General features: G+C 43.4%; 1 pseudogene; it reads right to left on the bottom strand.

The window, feature by feature from the left end:
- LOC139749318 (MOXD1 homolog 2-like) overlaps positions 1 to 22,525 on the bottom strand; it is a 317,877-nt pseudogene that overhangs the window by 217,768 nt on the left and 77,584 nt on the right.

The raw sequence follows: 22,525 nt of genomic DNA, 5'->3' as shown, positions 1-22,525 counted from the left end.
AGCCCCATCTTCATTACCTTGTACTTAATCGCATTTAATCTCATTATCCATTTGACAGACCAGTTTTGAAGTTTGTCTAGGCCCATCTGTAAGCCGATCCAATCGTTTATCTTTCTTATTTTCACTCATGACTTCGGCATCATCTGCAAACATGTTTGGGGACGAGACTTAGTCCTTCTGAGAAGTCATTTCCATACACCAAGAATAGCAGTGGGCCCAAGACCGAGCCCTGAGGCACTCCACTTGTAAACCTCAACCCGTTTTGAGAAGAATGTGTGTGTGTGTGTGTGTGTGTGTGTGTGTGTGTGTGTGTGTGTGTGTGTGTGTGTTGTGAAGGAACGAGTCACCAGATCTGGCAAACTCCTCAGACAAACCGGGTGGGTGGAGAGTGTTTGTGTATATTAGTGGGTAGCTGGGTACATGAGAAGACCAGGGATGTTGCCTCTACGTATATACAGGGTTTCATGATTCTATACAGTATGGGTGAGGTAATGTATGACGGATCTGACACACTAATGTTATAATGTGTGAGGTCTTCCTCCCTTTATTGTTTCACGGCATCACCCATCTTTATTATTATCATTATTATTATTATTATTATTATTATTATTATTATTATCATTATTATCATTATTATTATTATCATCATTATTATTATTATTATCATTATTATTATTATCATTATTATTATTATTATTATTATTATTATTATTATTATTATTATTATTATTGTTGTTGTTATCATTTTTATTATTATGTAATCATCAGTATTATCATATAGTTATTATCGTTATTATTATCATATTGTTATCATTATTGTAAAAACAATGATACACCAAGAACAACGAAAACAACAACAACAGCAATAACAACAACAGCTACTCGGACTACCGCCACTAATACTACTACCACCACCACTACCTCTACTACTACTACAACTACTACTACCACTACTTCTACTACTACTACTACCACTACTACTACTACCACTACTACTACTACTACTACTACCACTACTACTACTACCACTACTACTACTACCACTACTACTACTACTACCACTACTACTACTACCACTACTACTACTACCACTACTACTACTACTACTTTTACTTCCTCTGCCACTCTGCTTTCCCACAACCAGTGACAGACAACGACAATATAAATCTTGAAATACCTTCAACATTGTTTTTGGACTGCCCTGCACTGTTGTATCTTTATCTCAGTGTAACTCTTCCTTCACTCTTACCTGGGCTTCACAATCCTGAAGTCTGAAAAGACAGAAAGAACAGAGTTGAATATATTTCAGCATTAACAGTGAGCTATACATGTTCATATGACATTTACATAAAGCAGTGTTTTCCACTGTTCTGTTTCGTTATCTGACGAAGGCTCTCATGCTCTCCAAAAGCTGACTTTTCACTCGTGCCGTAACCTCAGGCAGGCGGAGTGTGTGTGTGTGTGTCTCTCTCTCTGTACTATATTTCTGTACGGGATTACATGGACGACGTAGACATAACGTGCACGACCCTGAGCTATCGCTGGCCGTGTCCTAAAGTCTTTATCCTGGCACTTTCAAGCGAAAGGCCAGGCCATCATCATAGCCAGGGGTCGTAATACAGTCGTGCTCAAGGGTCGTGCCCTCTTGCTCAAGGGGTTTACAACATTTAGTTGAATTCCCTAATGGGTTCTAGAGTGGTGCTAAAATGTTTTCCTGGTCTAGATTTAACAAATTATGGCATTTCCCAACAGCGTTAATGGACCCGAGAGTTGAACTCCGTGTTGTGTTCCAACCATGATACTAAAATATTCTGCAAAAATATTTCTAAAAAAGAAAGTCTCCTAAAAGCACAATAACACCGAGAGATAAATTTCATGTTCTGCTCCAGTCATGACGAAATATTTACAAAAAAACACAAAAAAATAGTTAGAAAGTACATAAAAATGGACGCGTCCAAAAGCGCAACAGCTGACTGGACAAGATTTCAGGTTTGGCTTCGATCGTCGGAAAAGAAGAAGCAAAAACAAAAACAAGAGAAGGTTAACGAAGCGCAGCTCATTTGCATTCATAAACCTCTTTACATTCCTCTTCACTAAATCCTTCTCTCTTCATTATTAATATTGATAACTCAGTCCCCACCCTCCCTCCCTCCCTCCCTCCCGACCCCCCAATAATAGAAAAAATAAACGCAACGCTTGCAACAGTTTGGTCAGAGAGAATCGTCTGGTTGGTGTAAACTGGGGAATGTTCGCCTTCTGGCATTCTCGTGGTGAACCGACTGGTCGAAACTGAATGACCTACCAACCTACATGGAAAGTCTTACCAGACCTCCCAGGCTGTGAGGGTCATGTGGTGGGCCTTAGGGATGCGGCTTCCAACAGCCAACGACCCAGTTTAGCAGCCTGGGCCCAGCCTGGACTGTAGGGTTGAAGACCCCTCGAATACCCCATCCAAGAGTTTCTTCGTGGATAGAAGGTATAAAGAAATTACAAAGTGACGCGAAGAGAGTCTTCCTCAAGGCCTCCGACAACAACATGTTGTTCACTGGGGATAAGTACAAGCTCCTCTGGTATGGGCCAAATGAAGAAATCAAGAGCAGACCAAAATATCAGACGGACTCAAACACCGTCATATCACGGCTAAATAATGTGATGGACGTCTGAATAATAGTGTCTGAAGACTTCGCCGTCCATAAACAAAACAAAGCAACAGGTGTCTCCTCCAGAAACATGGTGGGGTGGATCCTGCGGACTTTCAAAACAAGAAAGGAACAACCAGTGAGGAAGCTCTTCAAAGCGCTCATGATCTCAGTAACATATTACTGTTATATATATAACATGACAGGCGAAATTGCAGGGTTAGAAAGCGTTCAGAGATCCTTCACGGATCGTATTGACGCAGTTACGGTGCTGGATTAGTGAGAATGACTTAAAATATTATTTTGGTACTCCCTTGAACGTAGACGGGAGTTATATCATTATTCACACTTCAAAAAATCCTAAAATGCATGATCCCGAAGCTACAATCAGACATATTTTTTTTTCTTACTGTCACACAGGCACGGAAAACTCTGTAAAATATTAATCGTAAAGTTAAAAGGCACGATGATCACAAAGAAAGAAACTATATTGAACATCCGAGGCCTATGACATTTCAACGCATTGCCTACAACCATCAGAAACACAGTGGAATGTACGACGGAGACATATAAGAAGGCCCGGGAGAAGGATTTACACAGTGTACCAGACCAGCCAGGCCAATGTGGTGGTTACGTGGGCTTGCGGACCGCTGTTTCCAACAGCTTTGTCGATCAACGACCCAACTCAACAGCCTGTAGCCAGCTCGAGCTGTTTGGACAGAAGACCTCCGACATCTATGCTATGTCGACGCCAAGTCATCTCTTATAGTCCATCTGTTGCTAATACTGTTAACCATTACTGCTACAACAGATGCTCCTGTTACTGATGTCATTCTATGAATGAGAACAGCATTTACTACCTACGTACTACTGTTATTACAAGATTCACCTTTACTACAAAAAGGGTATCACAAGTCACCTTCAAAATCTCACTCTGCACAACACTGGCTCGTATCTTTACCAGCTACTAACTTTTAACCAAGTAATTACGATGGAGTCCAACTTCTGAGACTTTTCTTGGAAGGACACATAACCCATCCCAGAAACCGGGCCCATCTCCCCAACCCCCTTCAGAATCCTTTGACAGAACTAAGTGCAAGATGAATTAATATCAGTGCCTGAGGGGCCTCACAACATCTTACTTTGATCCTCTCTTTCACGACCTACTTACATGGTCCGTCTGGAGGACGACTCGAAGTGACTGATGCATTAGTGAGTCGAACCAAGTGAAACTGTTTCCCCACAGGACTGACTCAGTCCGGGTTTAGTTTGAGAATAAACGTTCACACATTTATGCCATTGTGATGGGCCAGATTCTAATGGCACCACTATTTTGTAACAAGATTTAATACCAATCGCTTGTATTATCTCGGCTACAGCAGCGTTAAGTAGGAAATGGTGACCGAGAAATCATGGAAGGGTTGGCTTTGCGCCCGTATTGTTTAACTGAACACATAAGCTTCATAAGCATGTGGGGGCGCTTCGAGATCCTCATGAGGACGCAGATGTGACGCGATATATATATATATATATATATATATATATATATATATATATTATATATATATATATATATTATATATATATATATATTATATATATATATATATATATATATATATATATATATATATATATATATATATATATATATATATATATATTATATATATATATAATATATATATATATATATATATATATATATATATATATAATACTATCGCACACGTGCGGAAATGCTGGAAGGTCTATTTCGTAATCTGCATACTTGACTTAATTCCCTACAGAAATGAAAGACATGGTAGTGCGTGTAGATTAAATCCAATTCAGGAGAGCAGTTCGTAACAATGAAAATACTCCAAACATGTCGATGTGTACGAGGTTCCTATTTAACTAAGCGAAGTCGTTAGCAAGAAAGTACTGTACATTATGGGCCCAGCCTCACGTATAATGGTCCACGAGATATGAGAAGTCCCTAGAGAGTGTGCCAGATTTACCTGTCTCTAGTGAATGTTTTTTTTTTGTGTGTGGGGATTTGTACACGAATGGTACAGCTGATCACCTAGCAACAAGAACGGACTGGAACGCAAGTGAAACCCTTGAATTAATTCTGGATTTCCAGGTCGCCTTCACGTTCCATCATTGATTGTAGATTCGTATTCCAGGTTTGCCATCATGGCTCAGGGGTTAAGATTCGTCTTGTGAGTTTCAGAGGATTAAGTCATCAGAGGATGTGGATAGGGAGCTGTGGTTTCGGTGCATTACACTTGACAGCTAGAGATTGAGTGTGAACGAATGTGGCCTTTCTTGTCTGTTGACCTGGCGCTACCTCGCTGAAGCGGGGGGTAGCGATGCTATATCCTATGTGGCGGGGTAGCGATAGGAATGGATTAAGGCAAGCAAGTATGAATATATACATGTGTATATATATATATATATATATATATATATATATATATATATATATATATATATATATATATATATATATATTTTTTTTTTTTTTTTTTTTTTTTTTTTTTTTTGCCGCTGTCTCCCGCGTCTGCGAGGTAGCGCAAGGAAACAGACGAAAGAAATGGCCCAACCCACCCCCATACACATGTATATACACACGTCCACACACGCAAATATACATACCTACACAGCTTTCCATGGTTTACCCCAGACGCCTCACATGCCCCGATTCAATCCACTGACAGCACGTCAACCCCGGTATACCACATCGATCCAATTCACTCTATTCCTTGCCCTCCTTTCACCCTCCTGCATGTTCAGGCCCCGATCACACAAAATCTTTTTCACTCCATCTTTCCACCTCCAATTTGGTCTCCCTCTTCTCCTCGTTCCCTCCACCTCCGACACATATATCCTCTTGGTCAATCTTTCCTCACTCATTCTCTCCATTTCAAAACACCCTCTTCTGCTCTCTCAACCACGCTCTTTTTATTTCCACACATCTCTCTTACCCTTACGTTACTTACTCGATCAAACCACCTCACACCACACATTGTCCTCAAACATCTCATTTCCAGCACATCCATCCTCCTGCGCACAACTCTATCCATAGCCCACGCCTCGCAACCATACAACATTGTTGGATCCACTATTCCTTCAAACATACCCATTTTTGCTTTCTGAGATAATGTTCTCGACTTCCACACATTCTTCAAGGCTCCCAGAATTTTCGCCCCCTCCCCCACCCTATGATCCACTTCCGCTTCCATGGTTCCATCCGCTGCCAGATCCACTCCCAGATATCTAAAACACTTCACTTCCTCCAGTTTTTCCCCATTCAAACTCACCTCCCAATTGACTTGACCCTCAACCCTACTGTACCTAATAGCCTTGCTCTTATTCACATTTACTCTTAACTTTCTTCTTTCACACACTTTACCAAAGTCAGTCACCAGCTTCTGCAGTTTCTCACATGAATCAGCCACCAGCGCTGTATCATCAGCGAACAACAACTGACTCACTTCCCAAGCTCTCTCATCCCCAACAGACTTCATATTTGCCCCTCTTTCCAAAACTCTTGCATTCACCTCCCTAACAACCCCATCCATAAACAAATTAAACAACCATGGAGACATCACACACCCCTGCCGCAAACCTACATTCACTGAGAACCAATCACTTTCCTCTCTTCCTACACGTACACATGCCTTACATCCTCGATAAAAACTTTTCACTGCTTCTAACAACTTTCCTCCCACACCATATATTCTTAATACCTTCCACAGAGCATCTCTATCAACTCTATCATATGCCTTCTCCAGATCCATAAATGCTACATACAAATCCATTTGCTTTTCTAAGTATTTCTCACATACATTCTTCAAAGCAAACACCTGATCCACACATCCTCTACCACTTCTGAAACCACACTGCTCTTCCCCAATCTGATGCTCTGTACATGCCTTCACCCTCTCAATCAATACCCTCCCATATAATTTACCAGGAATACTCAACAAACTTATACCTCTGTAATTTGAGCACTCACTCTTATCCCCTTTGCCTTTGTACAATGGCACTATGCACGCATTCCGCCAATCCTCAGGCACCTCACCGTGAGTCATACATACATTAAATAACCTTACCAACCAGTCAACAATGCAGTCACCCCCTTTTTTTAATAAATTCCACTGCAATACCATCCAAACCTGCTGCCTTGCCGGCTTTCATCTTCCGCAAAGCTTTTACTACCTCTTCTCTGTTTACCAAATCAGTTTATGGGCGTTTATGTATACATATGTGTATATGAGTGGATGGACCCTTCTTCGCCTGTTTCCTGGCGCTACCTCGCTGACGCGGGAAACAGCTATTAAATATGATATATATATATATATATATATATATATATATATATATATATATATATATATCTGCTCCAGGAGTCCCTTGTATCTTTGTAAGTCTCTTGCAGCCCTTACACTGGCACCACCCAACAACTTGATGGCTCCCGGTGTGACCCTGACTGCATGATGTGTTCATATGTTCCAAATTCTTCAAAAACGTGGAAGATCCGCTGGTGTAACTTTGCTCCGTCCTCACATAAACTAAGGATTTCTTTAACACTTGCCCCCGTTTAAGCTGTTTATCAGAGCTGTTAAATTTAAAGAGATCTTCTAAATCAAAAGCCAAACACTGATAGTGTGTGATCATATTCGTTCACGAGGAACCCATAAACAGCGTCTAAGTGCTGCCTCCCAGCGTGCCTCGCTGCCAGGGTAAACGACGGTGGGCGTCATCAGTTTTCGCTCGTCATTCTCTCGAAATCTGTATCTCTAAAAACATATCATTTCTGTACTTCTGGTCTGTGGTTGAGGACGATTGAAGAATTTCAATACGACTCTATTCCAAGTGTCGTGAAAAGTTTGTGCATGAACGCCACAGTAATGAACGAGACTCAGGTAACAAATGGACAAGGACGAGAGGCCATGTTCCCCTTTTTTTTTTTTTGGAAAAAGTGTCGAACCGCAGAAACCCATGTTTTTCAGAATGAGTTGTTAGATGTTACTCTTTTCTGCTTCTGTCAGTGCCCCTAGTGTTTCTTATATATATATATATATATATATATATATATATATATATATATATATATATATATATATATATATATATATATATATTTTTTTTAACTATTCGCCATTTCCCGCGTTAGCGAGGTAGCGTTAAGAACAGAGGACTGGGCCTTTGAGGGAATATCCTCACCTGGCCCCCTTCTCTGTTCCTTCTTTTGGAAAGTTAAAAAAAAAAATAATGAGAAGGGAGGATTTCCAGCCCCCCGCTCCCTCCCCTTTTAGTCGCCTTATACGACACGCAGGGAATACGTGGGAAGTATTCTTTCTCCCCTATCCCCAGGGATAGATATATATATATATATATATATATATATATATATATATATATATATATATATATATATAAGGACGTAAGGGGAGTGGGGGAGGAATGGGATGTATTAAGGGAAGCAGTGATGGCTTGCACAAATGATGCTTGTGGCATGAGAAGCGTGGGAGGTGGGCAGATTAGAAAGGGTAGTGAGTGGTGGGATGAAAAAGTAAGATTATTAGTGAAAGAGAAGAGAGAGGCATTTGGACGAGTTTTGCAGGGAAATAGTGCAAATGACTGGGAGATGTATAAAAGAAAGAAGCAGGAGGTCAAGAGAAAGGTGCAAGAGGTGAAAAAGGGGCAAATGAGAGTTGGGGTTAGAGAGTATCGTCAGAATTTAGGGAGAATAAAAAGATGTTTTGGAAGGAGATAAATAAAGTGTGTAAGACAAGAGAGCGAATAGGAACATCGGTAAAGGAGGCTTATGGGGAGGTGATAAAAGATAGTGGTGATGTGAGAAGGAGATGGAGAGAGTATTTTGAAAGTTTGTTGAATGTATTAGATGATAGATTGGCAGATATAGGGTGTTTTGGTTGAGGTGGTGTGCTAAGTGAGAGGGTCAGGGAGAATGGTTTGGTAAACAGAGAAGAGGTAGTGAAAGCTTTGTGGAAGATGAAAGCCGGTAAGGCAGCGGGTTTGGATGGTATTTCAGTGGAATTTATTAAAAAAAGGGGGTGACTGTATTGTTGACTGGTGGGTGAGGATATTCATTGTATGTATGGCTCATGGTGAAGTGCGTGAGGATTGGCGGAATGCTTGCATAGTGCCATTGTACAAAGGCAAAGGGGATAAAGGTGAGTGTACTGGAGGGAACGGGGAGAAGTGGGAGACCTAATTGGAGGTAGAAAGATGGAGAGAAAAAGATTTTGAGCGATCGGGGCCTGAACATGCAGGAGGGTGAAAGGCGTGTAAGGAATAGAGTGAATTGGAACGATGTGGTATACCGGGGTCTACGTGCTGTCAGTGGATTGAACCAGGGCATGTGAAGCGTCTGGGGTAAACCATGGAAAGTTATGTGGGGCCTGGATGTGGAAAGGGAGCTGTGGTTTCGGTGCATTATACATGACAGCTAGAGACTGAGTATGGACGAATGTGGCCTTTGTTGTCTTTTAGCGCTACCTCGCGCGCGTGCGGGGGAAGAAGGGTGTCATTTCATGTGTGGCGGGGTGGCAACGGGAATGAATAAAGGCAGCAAGTATGAATTATGTACATGTGTGTGTATATATGTTTATGTCTATGTATATCTATCTATCTATCTATATCTATCTTTATCTATCTATCTATCTATCTATCTATATATATATATATCTATATATATATACACGTTGAAATGTATAGGTATGTATATGTGCGTGTGTGGACGTGTATGTATATACATGTGTATGTGGGTGGGTTGGGCCATTCTTTCGTCTGCTTCCTTGCGCCATCTCGCTAACGCGGGAGACAGCGACAAAGCATAATAACATAAATAAATATGTGTCTGTGTGACATGGTTTATAGAAACATTCTTTAACAGAGATGAATATCTTTTTCGTATAACATAACTTGAAGTTAGAAAAAAAAAATAAGACGTCTGCAATATGTTTGCTGCCTTTACACTAGTATCGGTGACGTCATGGCCGATAATAGTAATATCGGTGATTCCACTTGAGTTAGCATCGGTATTGGTGACATAATTCTTTTCTTTTTCGCTTTGGGTGAATTGATATTTCACTTTTCTTACAAAATTGTCGTAGATGATATAATTCATCTGGGTATAGAAGGCTGTTTCAGTGGTGGAGTTCATGGCCGATATGAATTGGGATTAGACGCCTTATGATTGGGTTTAGGTGGCGGATGATTGGGTAGAAGTAGTATATGATTGGATTTCGGTAACAAGACCGGGGTTCACTGCCTAGTATTTGGGTTAAGGTGATAAGGGTCGGCTTTATGTGTCACGTGATATGGCTGAGATAACATACGAACGGTTTTAAAGTGTAGGTGTCAGATGTTTGGGATTAGGTATCAGGTAACTTGGATTAGGCGTCAGATGTTTGGGATTAGGTATCAGGTAACTTGGATTAGGCGTCAGATGTTTGGGATTAGGTATCAGGTAACTTGGAGTAGGCGCCAGACGTTTGGGATTAGGTATCAGGTAACTTGGATTTGGCGTCAGATGTTTGGGATTAGGTATCAGGTAACGGATTAGGCGTCAGATGTTTGGGATTAGGTACCAGGTACCTAGGATTTGGTGTCATATGTTTGGGATTGGGTATCAGGTAACGGATTAGGCGTCAGATGTTTGGGATTAGGTATAAGGTACCTTGGATTGGGTGTCAGATGTTTAGGATTATGTACCTTGGATTAGGTGTCAGATGTTTGGGATTAGGTATAAGGTAGTTGGGTGTCAGATGTTTGTGCATGTATAGGTGTCGCTTGTGTGGATCTAGGTGCCAGGTGTTTGGGCTTGAGAATAACTAGAGTTCATAACCTGAGAATATTTTCTCTTTAGAATAGTATTAAGCAGAAGTATGCGCCTTGATGGTCAAAGAAACTATTTCATCAATATTATATTTAGGTAAAACATGAGAAATAGTCATACTTTCAGGAAATACACGGTATAAACTATTATAAAACACACACTCACACACACACACACACACACACACACACACACACGATAATGCATAACACAGCTTGAGAATGGATGTGAGCGGATGTGGCCTTTCTTCATTTGTTCTTGGCGCTACCCCGTTACGGCGGGAAACGACGCTAAAACGAATATATATATATATATATATATATATATATATATATATATATATATATATATATATATATATATATATATATATATATTCCTATGAGTCCACGGGGAAAATGAAACACGATAAGTTCCCAAGTGCACTCTCGTGTAATAATCACATCATCAGGGGAGAGACAAAAGAGAAATATAACTGACTTATATTTCTCTCTTGTGTCTCCCCTGATGATGTGATTATTACACGAAAGTGCACTTGGGAACTTATCGTGTTTAATTTTCCCCGTGGACTCATAGGAATATCTTGATCACGCGCAAAATTGTGATCCTTTCCAATATATATATATATATATATATATATATATATATATATATATATATATATATATATATATATAAGTGTTTATGCGTTAGTATTTCACGTCCAGACTGTAGTATCTGAAAGCCACAAATTTACGGTGTGGAATCATCAGAACCTGGGCCAGGGTTTAAGCTACGACGTGTAGGCGTCGCAAGCTGTTTTGAGGCCACCAGAGACCGTTTTTGAAAAGCTTTGTTTCGCTGCACTCATTCAGAACAGGTGAACGAGCACCTTCGGGTTTTTATGAAGGTTCCGTATGATCAAAGGCAGGAGCCAAGGTTACCAGAGGTGACTCTTAAATCTAAGGCCAACGAAGACCACCTTTCAAATTGATATAAAACCTTTTATAGAAGCCATTTATTTTCCTCGTGTATCGCTGGGTACACCAGCTAATATATATATATATATATATATATATATATATATATATATATATATATATATATATATATATATATATATATATTCTGTTTTATTATTACTATACTTTGTCTGTCTCCCGCGTTGGCGAGGTAGCGCAAGGAAACAGACGAAAGAATGGCCCAACCCAGCCACATACACATGTATATACATACACGCCCACACACGCGCATATACATACCTATACATTTCAACATATACATACACAGACAAATACATATACACACATGTACATATTCATACTTGCTCCTCTCAGCCATTCCCGTGGCCACCCCGCTGATCTATCAGAAAAAAGTGATTCGCCGACGACTCAACATTGCATTCCTCCACATCCTTCACTTCTGCTTCTTCTTCTCTCACTCGATCTGCATCTCGTCACGACACAGCTTCCTTAATAGACTCGGACAGGATATCTCAGTGGGATAGACGAAATCTGGTCAAACCAAATGCCTCCAAGACCCAGTTTCAATCCATCTCTGTATCGAAGACTCCTCATAACTTTCCTCTCGCATTTGACGAGTCTATAATGCCACCTCTTGACTCGATGAACATACTTGGTATTACTGTAACATCCACTCTTATCTTGGAAACCGCTCGTTACGAAAATAGCTGAGTCTGCCTCTTAAGAAACTGGGAGTCTTGTTTAGATGTCGAAATTTCTTTTCGTCAGAACAGTTGCTCTCTTTATACAGCGGATTGATCCGTCCTTGTATGGAGTACCTTCTCTCATCTCAGGGTTGGTTCTAGCAAACCTGAAGACGCCCACACTGTGGTTCGCACGCGGTGACGGGAGACAGTGTAGGAAGAGAATGAAGAATGTTGGAGACAAGACCGCTCCTTGGGAACACCAGTGTACGTCTTATATTCATCTGTTTATTTACATCACGTCATTATGATAATCTGAAAAGTAACAGAACCTTGTGTATGATACGAGAACACCATACATCATACAGGTGGTATGATATGGATGAGAATAACCCTAAGATTGAGTTATAAGATTTTTTATTTGACATTCACTCATCACCGCCATCTCCGCATACTAACATACGTATCATTTTAACGCACTCAATTCTTTCAAGAGATTTAAAGCGAACGTCGGATTTACGTTACATTACGTATGCGCTACCTTATCTAACCTCACTTTACCTTACGTATATCTTACGTCACGTATGCCTTACCTTACCTTACTTTAAGTATACATTATTTTACCGTACATATACCTATGTTGAGAGAGAAAACGGGAGCAAAATACCTGTTGTAAATTGGTTTTAGCAAAGCAGAGATAACCATTAGTAATTCAAACTAAGCCAGTACACATACTCTGTGTAATCATTTTATTATCAAACACCTCATAGTATAATCATTTTCAGTCATTATCTCTTGCTATCATATCAAGTTCTGCTCATGGCTGGTGATGAATCGAGAATGAATCATTTCGCTGTGAATTAATGGACCGTAATTAAAACATTTGTTCCTATCGCTTCCATATCAGCAGTTTTAGTATGTATGTTCGACACTGGTGCCACATTCATTGCATGGGGGGGGGGGGGGGGGGCAAAAAAACAAAACAAAAAAAAAAGACACGCTTTTATTTTACTAAATATTTATGAACGGGAATTTTGCGAATGTATAGTAAATGTATTTTGGTTCTTCATTTGGAGCTTTTGATTGGAAAACTGTTTTATACGTTTTCATGTGTTTCTGACGACGTCTTTCCCCCAAGGGCAAGCACTTCACACCCCCCCCCCACCCACCCCCCCAGAGGAGATTTCTTGAGATATTTTTAGTAGCCTCTCTCTCTCTCTCTCTCTCTCTCTCTCTCTCTCTCTCTCTCTCTCTCTCTCTCTCTCTCTCTCTCTCTAATGGCATCGGACTTCCGGCAGTTAAGGGGTCAGATCATAAGGTCACGCCTTCATTATATCCGGAGGTTGTTCGGTCGTGCATGCACAAGGGTCGTACAGTCGTGCACCAAGGGTCGTACCGTCGTGCACAAGGGTCGCACAGTCGTGCACTAAGGGTCGTACCGTCGTGCACCAAGGGTCGTACCGTCGTGCACCTAAGTCGTACCGTCGTGCACCAAGGGTTCATCAAACTCTGTATTATGATAGTTGGCAACATTGATCTGCAAGGCTTGCATGTCAAGTGTGGTTGTGCCATATCCTTCCCACCTCTCTCGTCTGGCAATACTGTAAGCTTACGCAGTGTATACCACTCGACCTGCGGTTTACACAGTGTATACCACTCGACCTACAGTTTACACAGTGGATACCAGTCGACCTACAGTGTATACCACTCGACCTACAGTTTACACAGTGGATACCAGTCGACCTACAGTGGATACCACTCGACCTACAGTTTACACAGTGTATACCACTCGTAAACTTACATAGTACATAAACCGCTCAATCTGCGGTTTACATAGTGCATACCACTCGACCTCCGGTTTACATAGTGCATACCACTCGACCTCCGGTTCACCTTGTAGTTTACCCTTATCAGGTAACAGTGTGACCAATCCTTCCGCGGTTAGAATGATACGAGAAAGTGATGATCGCAAGTTGCATCTCCACCTCTCACAGCTGGTAACACTGGGTAATAATCTGCTTGGCCGCCACTCCCATCTGGCAACACTGCAGGAGCGACGAGGAGATCCCCCCCCCCCTCAACCCTCACCCCCCTTCCCCTCTCCCTCACTACCCCCCCCCCCCCCCCCCCCCGCCTCCAATCACCACAACAACAGCCAATCGATTGTCGGGGTTAAATGCTCGCTCCTCTTTCTTGATGGAGGAAATTAGCCAAGACGATGCTAAAAGCTTGTGTGTTGTGGGGGAGGACTCGGACGCTCGGTCGACGATCCTGAACTGTGAGAGTTGAGATGTCGATCTTATCGCGCGAGACGCGTGAGGAGGCTCAAAACCCACTGTAGCTACGGCGGGAAGATAATGGCTTTCCCATGGAGAATGAAACAAACAAACGAACAAAAAAAAGTGTAATTGCAAGAACTTAATGTTTGATAATGATACAAAATTCTCTATAGTCTATAATATAGATGGAATTAACCTTTATGAATATTGAAGGATTTTAATGTGTGTGTGTGTGTGTGTGTGTGTGTGTGTGTGTGTGTGTGTGTTGTGATAATGGTCTTCATAATGGCCATTTCTGGTTCAGTGTAGGATGGCACGAGGGTAACGTGGATATGCTGGAATACCTTTGGCCAGTCTGACGTTGATCAAGAAGATATCATAACAGTGGGGTCTACCTTACTCTGCTCCTGACACGGTGATCAACTCTCTCTCTCTCTCTCTCTCTCTCTCTCTCTCTCTCTCTCTCTCTCTCTCTCTCTCTCTCTCTCTCTCTCTCTCTCTCTCTCTCTCCTTACTCTTCAGCTCAAAAATTCAAGCAAAACAAGAAAGAAATGGGATGATGATGAAGTGCTCTACTACCGCGATTTAAAAACAAAACGAGGCGAGCAGTCGCAGGTACTGAGGTATCGGGAAATGATATAAGCAACGTAGCAAGAACTGCTCGACTTAAGCGAGATCTGAAACCCCCGGCACCGTGGGATTATATCGGCTATATTGCCGCCGCACCACACACCACCCCCCCTCTCTCTCAACCAACCAACCCCCTTCCCCCCTCCCTCCACCCCCCCCTCCCCCGCCACCACCTTAAAAAAAAAGACAAAAAACAGCAGTTGCAAAACCAGTGATGTGTGTGTGTGTGTGTGTGTGTGTGTGTGTGTGTGTGTTGTAGCGGGTGTTGTCTTCTGGTCGAGAGCAAAATGGTCTACATACACGACACGGCTGACGCGACGCCGCTACTAACAAAGGAGGATCGAGGCCGGTACTCAAGCAGTGTAGCATGGACGGTTGAACCAGATGTCAGGCGTGATTAAGGTCTTTGATACTATGATAACCGGACACATGCCAGAGCAACCGAACAACTGTACAGTTGAAGGCAAACCCAGCCATAAACTGGCTGCAATGACGTGAGTGAAAGTGTCATGTGTGGGACGATGCAATGGACAAGTGTTTTTCTGTCATTTTTGATCGATTTTACAATGGCATTTGACAAAGTAAAGTGTACAGTTTTATCAGAGAAAGTCGCTCAAGAGAATCATTATAGGTAAGTCTCTCTCTCTCTCTCTCTCTCTCTCTCTCTCTCTCTCTCTCTCTCTCTCTCTCTCTCTCTCTCGTCCTACCCACAGTTGAGAGCGTTAGTGTCCAGCTAAGTCCAGCCCAGACCACTGGTTACTTGAGCCCCCTCCTCCCAGGCAAGGGGGGCCAGCCTCCAAGAAATGTATCTAGCCCGCCCCCCCTGCAATCATTCCCTCGATTCGCGATTCTCGGTTGACATGGCAACATGGCTCATGACGTCTCGCCTCCCTTGTGATGTACCCCATCCCCAGTAACGTACCTCCTCTGTGGTGTACTCTCTTCCCTGCTCACGTACCTCCTCCCTTGTGACGTACCCCTACTGTCCTGGTAGCGTACCTCCTCCCTTGTGATGTACCCCTCCCATCCTGGTAGCGTACCTCCTCCCTTGTGACGTACCCCTCCCATCCTGGTAGCGTACCTCCTCCCTTGTGATGTACCCCTCCCATCCTGGTAGCGTACCTCCTCCCTTGTGACGTACCACCCCCCTCCCTCCCTTCCCTGGTCACGTGCCTCTTCCTTTATTATATCCCCTTCCCACCCTGGTAACGTACCTCCTCCCTTCTGCTTGTGATGTACCCCTTCCCACAGCTTCCCCTTGACACGCCCTAGTGCATCCTCCCTTTGTTGTCACGTGCCTCCTCCCCGACCCCACCGCCATCCCCCACTACCTGTCGACCAGCAGAGCCGTCTACCTGTTTCCCTTACCAATTGACGGCTGACAGTGGACCAAAGCCTGTCGACCAGTCTACCTCACCAGCTCTGCATTATGTTCCTCACGAGTGAGGAGATGAGTGGTCCCACCCATCCTGGGACTTAAGGCCGTCCTAGGATGGACGTTATTCACGGACCACACTCGTCACCTCCAGCCTGAGACCGCAGGCCGTCCCTCGACCACCGTCGTCACTGACCCTAGTGACCCAGAGCGGACCTGAGATAGCCTACACTCAGCCCTCTTCTTGCGAGTCACTTAAGCCTCTTGAGGTATTAGATCAGCTGAGGCAGAATGTCGTAGATTCCTCCTTCCCTCCTCCAACCTCCCCAACGAGTCTGTTGAACGTGAGGAGGACGGAGCACAGCTTCACCAGGTGCAGCTGCATCATCCTGGAGGCAGCTTCGCCTCCAAGCTTGTGCTTCGTTCTTAAGGGAAGATATATGTTAAGATAATGAGAAAAATGATATGACCAAGTGAGTGTCTTGTGTCTGTGTGTTCCGGCCCAATCCGGGCTGTAGGGGTGAAGACCATGGATGATTTCACCTGGTATTCTCCTTCACCAGGTGTAGATACTTCCAAGTATCCATATATATAGATACTTTAAGTATCTATGTGTAATTTTTTTTTATGTTTCCTGAGTCGATACGAGCAGCTGAGGCCCTAATCAAGGGCATTCCATTAACGCTATATATAGGGGAGAAAGAAGACTTCCCACGTATTCCCTGCGTGTCGCAGAAGGCGACTAAAAGGGGAGGGAGCGGGGGGCTGGAAATCCTCCCCTATCTTTTTTTTTTTTTCTAATTTTCCAAAAGAAGGAACAGAGAAGGGGGCCAGGTGAGGATATTCCCTCAAAGGCACAGTTCTCTCTTCTTAACGCTACCTCGCTAATGCGGAAAATGGCGAATAGTATGAAAGAAAAAGAAATATACCCCAACCTGAGCCAGGTGCCCATTTTATCGACTAACCCCTACGGGTGGATGAACAGCTGGGGTGACTGTGGACCGACTGCCGTAACCAGGATCCGAACCTATGCTGTAGAGTGAGATACCAATTCTAAACATTTATCAAGAACACGCCTCTGGTTAACATCCAAGTCGAACATTATACCACACATTTGAAAATTCGAAATACATCCCCGATGCTCAGTGTAAAACTTTAGTGATTCGAGAAAGAAGGAAACAAAAAAGAATTAAAGAAAATGGTAAAATACGTTTTAGAAAACGGTCACGTTCTGGCTGGGAGTCTGTACAAGGTAAGTCATCTTTCTTGAGAAATTGTGTGGGTTGGTACGAGAGAGGGCGGGGCGGGGGGCTGCCTGGTGATTGGTATTCACTGGCGCTGCAAGACGAGCGTCGAGGGTGCCATAGCCTGCCCTATGGGGGATTAGGCGCGAGGCAGCAACCATAACACATCCCCGAGGATGTCAAACCCCCGCCGTGACGCGTAGCGATGCACATGATCGTATCGGCGAGTCGAGGAAAGTTAATCGGTGGTTGGTCAATCAGTGTGGTTCTGTAGGGCGGAAGTTGATCACGGAGGACATAGTTAGGGGGGGGGGAGTGGTTGAGATGCTGAGTGATGATCCAGTACTTTGGGATGTGTGTGTCAGTGGGAGGTTGTCCAATGTGTGTCAGTGGGAGGCTGGGCAGTGTATGTCAGTGGGAGGCTGGGTAGTGTGTGTGTTAGTGGGAGGCTGGGCCGTGTGTGTGTCAGTGGAAGGCTGGGCCGTGTGTCTCAGTGGGAGGGTGTCCAGTGTATGTCAGTGGGAGGCCTGGTAGTGTGTGTCAGTGGGAGGTTGTCCAGTGTGTGTCAGTGGGAGGCTGGGTAGTGTGTGTCAGTGGGAGGCTGGGCCGTGTGAGTATATTATTCCTTCCCTGACAGACGAGCCACGTCAGTATATAGATAACGTGAACTGGTTAGCCATCTTATCACGCTCGGCACATGATAAACCTATCCTGGGTGGTTTCAGGGTAAGCTGATGAAGTCGAATTTATGTCTCCTTCCTGACGGGGATCTCTCTCTCTCTCTCTCTCTCTCTCTCTCTCTCTCTCTCTCTCTCTCTCTCTCTCTCTCTCTCTCTCTCTCTCTCTCATTATTTCCCTCTGATGCCTTCATGTTTCTTTCTCTGTGAATTGTCTTGCTTTCAGCACTCTAATATCCGCGATCTGGGAGAAAGAGAGAGAGAGAGAGAGAGAGAGAGAGAGAGAGAGAGAGAGAGAGAGAGAGAGAGAGAGAGAGCATCACCAAGGGTCAGCTGAGACAGTCAGTCCATCAGGAACCCATTATCCCACAGCGCGCCACGCCTCTACCATTATCATGGGGGGGGGGGGGGGGAAGAGCTGCCCCTTCCCCGCCTCCGCCGGGGCCTGGCGGAGGGAGGTAGTGGCGCGCGCGGGGGTAATGGGGAAGGGTGAGACTTGAATCACAGGGGCGTATATATACATATATAGAAAAAAAAAAAAGATGGATGAGGGGAGGTAGTAGTAGTAGTTGAGGTGCGGGCGGCGGGAGTGGGCGGTGGGCGGCGGGCTTGGACGAAGACGGTGGGATGTTCCGTGAGGACTGTGTAAGCGCGGGGGGGGTCAGTACACAGGCCAAAGAACGAGGCTTCGAGCCACCCGCGCACGATGGAATTCTATTTGAATTTCTCATCGGCGAAGACGACGAGAGAATTTCTCAATTATGGATTGCGTTAATGGTGACGTCATGGCCCTGTGTTAAGTATGGATTACATTAATGGTGACGTCAGGCCTGTGTGTTAAGTATGGATTACATTAATGGTGACGTCATGGCCGTGTGTTAAGTATGGATTACATTAATGGTGACGTCATGGCCATGTGTTAAGTATGGATTACATTAATGGTGACGTCATGGCCATGTGTTAAGTATGGATTACATTAATGGTGACGTCATGGCCGTGTGTTAAGTATGGATTACATTAATGGTGACGTCATGGCCGTGTGTTAAGTATGGATTACATTAATGGTGACGTCATGGCCATGTGTTAAGTATGGATTACATTAATTGTGACGTCAGGCCTGTGTTAAGTATGGATTACGTTAATGGTGACGTCATGGCCATGTGTTAAGTATGGATTACATTAATGGTGACGTCATGGCCATGTAAGTCATTACGGAGGGAAATTGTCGTTATAACGAACTGCAGAGGGGGAATTAGTGGCCACCGAATTACAGGGAGACATTGGGGCTTACAACGAAGTACAGAGTGTTGATATAACGAATTGCAGAGGAATAATAGGGTTATAGCGAAGTTCAGAGCGGAATTGGCGTTATATGATTCTTGAAAAAATGACTAATAGGCAAATTTACATTCAGAAATATAAAGTCGTTTACTAGCATAGTGGGGAAAAAAGTTAGATGGAGTATATCCCATTTTCTTTTCCACCGCATTGAGATGGTTCATGCTCTAACAAGCGTGTGTCGCTCGACATGAAAACGACTAATTGATTATATTATCACTTGTCAGTTCCAACGTCTTTTTACGAGTGAATCTGTTAAACCTTGATGCTTTATCTTGCATCCAAAACTTCGTAAATATCATTGTTACCCTTTAAATCACGCGTGTGAAATTACATTTTTCTAAGTCACTCTTCGTCGTACATCGTCCTCCCGAAATGACACTTGAGTAAACACAGGGTAATCACTGGCAACAATCAGATGGTCATTGTTAGTGTCGTCCTTGAATCATCATTTTGAATCGTTCGCTGAATATTACACGGGTCATGTGTCAGCCATATTATATGATCTATTGATAGTCTCCCCTTTACCTACTCACCCTAGCTCAGTTTCCCCTCACAAGTGTCACCCTTGCACCAGGTCACACCATCTGAACCACCCTTAATCACCACCCTTAATCACCACCCTTAATCACCACCCTTAATCACCACCCTTAACCTGATCGTTCCACAGGCAATAGAGGTGTTCTCTTATGCAATCACCCTTAAGTAACCACCCTTAATCACCCTTAATCTGATCATTCTTTGGACAATAGAGGTGTTCTTCTTATGTAATCACCCTAGCTAGACCACCCTTAGTCACCCTTAACCTGATCAGCCCAGCTAAACCATCCGTGCTGAGCAACTGTCAATATTCGACGAAATTTGAAGATGGTTTGGTGGTGGTCGACACCTGACGACTGTAGCAACAAACAGTGTCATTAATGACACTAATTACCCACCCCCCCTCCCCCCCAATCACCACGATCACCCCCCCCCCCCTTACCCCTGCATGAAAGCAATACGTGCGCATGACACAGTCAAATCCTACTAACATCCACAGTTAACGTCATGCATATTCATATCCCGAGATGCATGTCACAATACAGTATCAAAGTGTTTTCAGAAAACGTTCGCCACATCGCGACCTGAAAACAATTAATGTATTATAATTAGTCATTAGGATTAACATATGACAGTAATGAACCGGTTGTATAGTCTGCACAGTGCAAAATTATAATTATCATAAATAATTACCCCCCATGTATTTATTTTGGTATCACTAAGTTTCTCATCATTAGTTCATATATATATATATATATATATATATATATATATATATATATATATATATATATATATATATATATATATATATATGTATATATATATATATATATATATATATATATATATATATATATATATATATATATATATATTATATGCGGACTCTTCTTCAAGCGAGTACAGCCTTGTCTTCGAGCGCCTCACTTTAAGATAGTCCATCATATCCCTCCACCTGATTGTAGCGCAATATCGAAGCTTCAGGAGCCCCACGAAAGGTGTCGTTTGCTTGTATGATTAATAGTGGAACATGTGTTAGTCTCATCTCCTGGTGGGCCAAGGGCCTGACTGTCAGCTGAGCTTGGAGGAACCGTGGATGCTCGTGTATACCTCGTGAAGTCTTCGAGGGAACCGTGAGGAAAGACCCTGGGGGAACCGTGAGGGAAGACCCTGGGAGAACCGTGAGGGAAGACCCTGGGGGAACCGTGAGGGAAGCCCCTGGGGGAACCGTGAGGGAAGACCCTGGGAGAACCGTGAGGGAAGCCCCTGGGGGAACCTTGAGGGAAGCCCCTGGGGGAACCGTGAGGGAAGCCCCTGGGGGAACCGTGAGGGAAGCCTCAGGGGAGACGTGAGGACAGAACTTTGATTACGACGACTGAACTTCCTGAGTACGATAACTTATTTCTTGAGTACGATGACTTTAGTCTGCTGTCGAAAGCGTTGCCAGCTGCCCTATGCACGAACTTCATGTTCTCTGTCGTTGGCATCACTGAGATGGCTGCTGTTATTCCTAGATATTGATTGAAGGTTTTTAGGTCACGTCTCCTCTAAAGGTTAAGTTTAACTTTGCAGATCATAATGAAAGTTTGAAGTCAAATGTAAATTTTTTCGTTCAGCTTCGATGATAATCTGAGCCCAGGATAACCTACTGTGAATATGCACAGTGAATATGAACCATGAAGTTATAACTCAGCACTCAATAGGGAGTCTATTTTAACTCCAGTATTGTCAAACAGTGATCACACTTAACGTTGGGAAACACAAAAGTCACAAAATGTTCCGCCCTTCCCTCTGAGCAACATAATACCTAACCTACTCATACGATTTATTAACTCATTAACAGCGTTAACCCACAGGGGGCCAGGCCAACCGTCCCTACCTATACTAGAATATCATCAGTGTTCACTGGTGAATATCTAACGAAGTCTTAAGGGGGTTCTTCTACCTCCCTCCCAAGCCTGGGCTCTGTTGGGCTGGGTCTTCCGTCGACCAAGGTGTTGAAAGCCGCAGCCCTCAGGCCCACACAGCCTGGCTGGTCTGGTACGCTTTGTAGGTACTTGTCCAGTGCAGTCTTGATCAACCTTCTCTACCGTGCATCCCATGGTGTTTCTGGTGACAGCTGGCAAGGTGGTGAAGAGTCTTGGTGCCTCGGATGTTTAAGGTGTTCTCTCTTTTTGTCCATATCGAACCTTTGTATTTCAGAGGAAGTATTTTACATAGTCTGCCATGCCTGTCGTGCCAATAGGACGTAATTTTCGCAGGTTATGAGCCATACTTTCTAGGATTGTCCAGGTATAGAT

The sequence above is a fragment of the Panulirus ornatus genome, chromosome 7 (assembly GCF_036320965.1).
Source record: "Panulirus ornatus isolate Po-2019 chromosome 7, ASM3632096v1, whole genome shotgun sequence".
Taxonomy (NCBI): domain Eukaryota; kingdom Metazoa; phylum Arthropoda; class Malacostraca; order Decapoda; family Palinuridae; genus Panulirus; species Panulirus ornatus.
The sequence above is the reverse complement of the archived record's forward strand: the minus strand, read 5'-3'. Positions and strand labels throughout refer to the sequence as shown.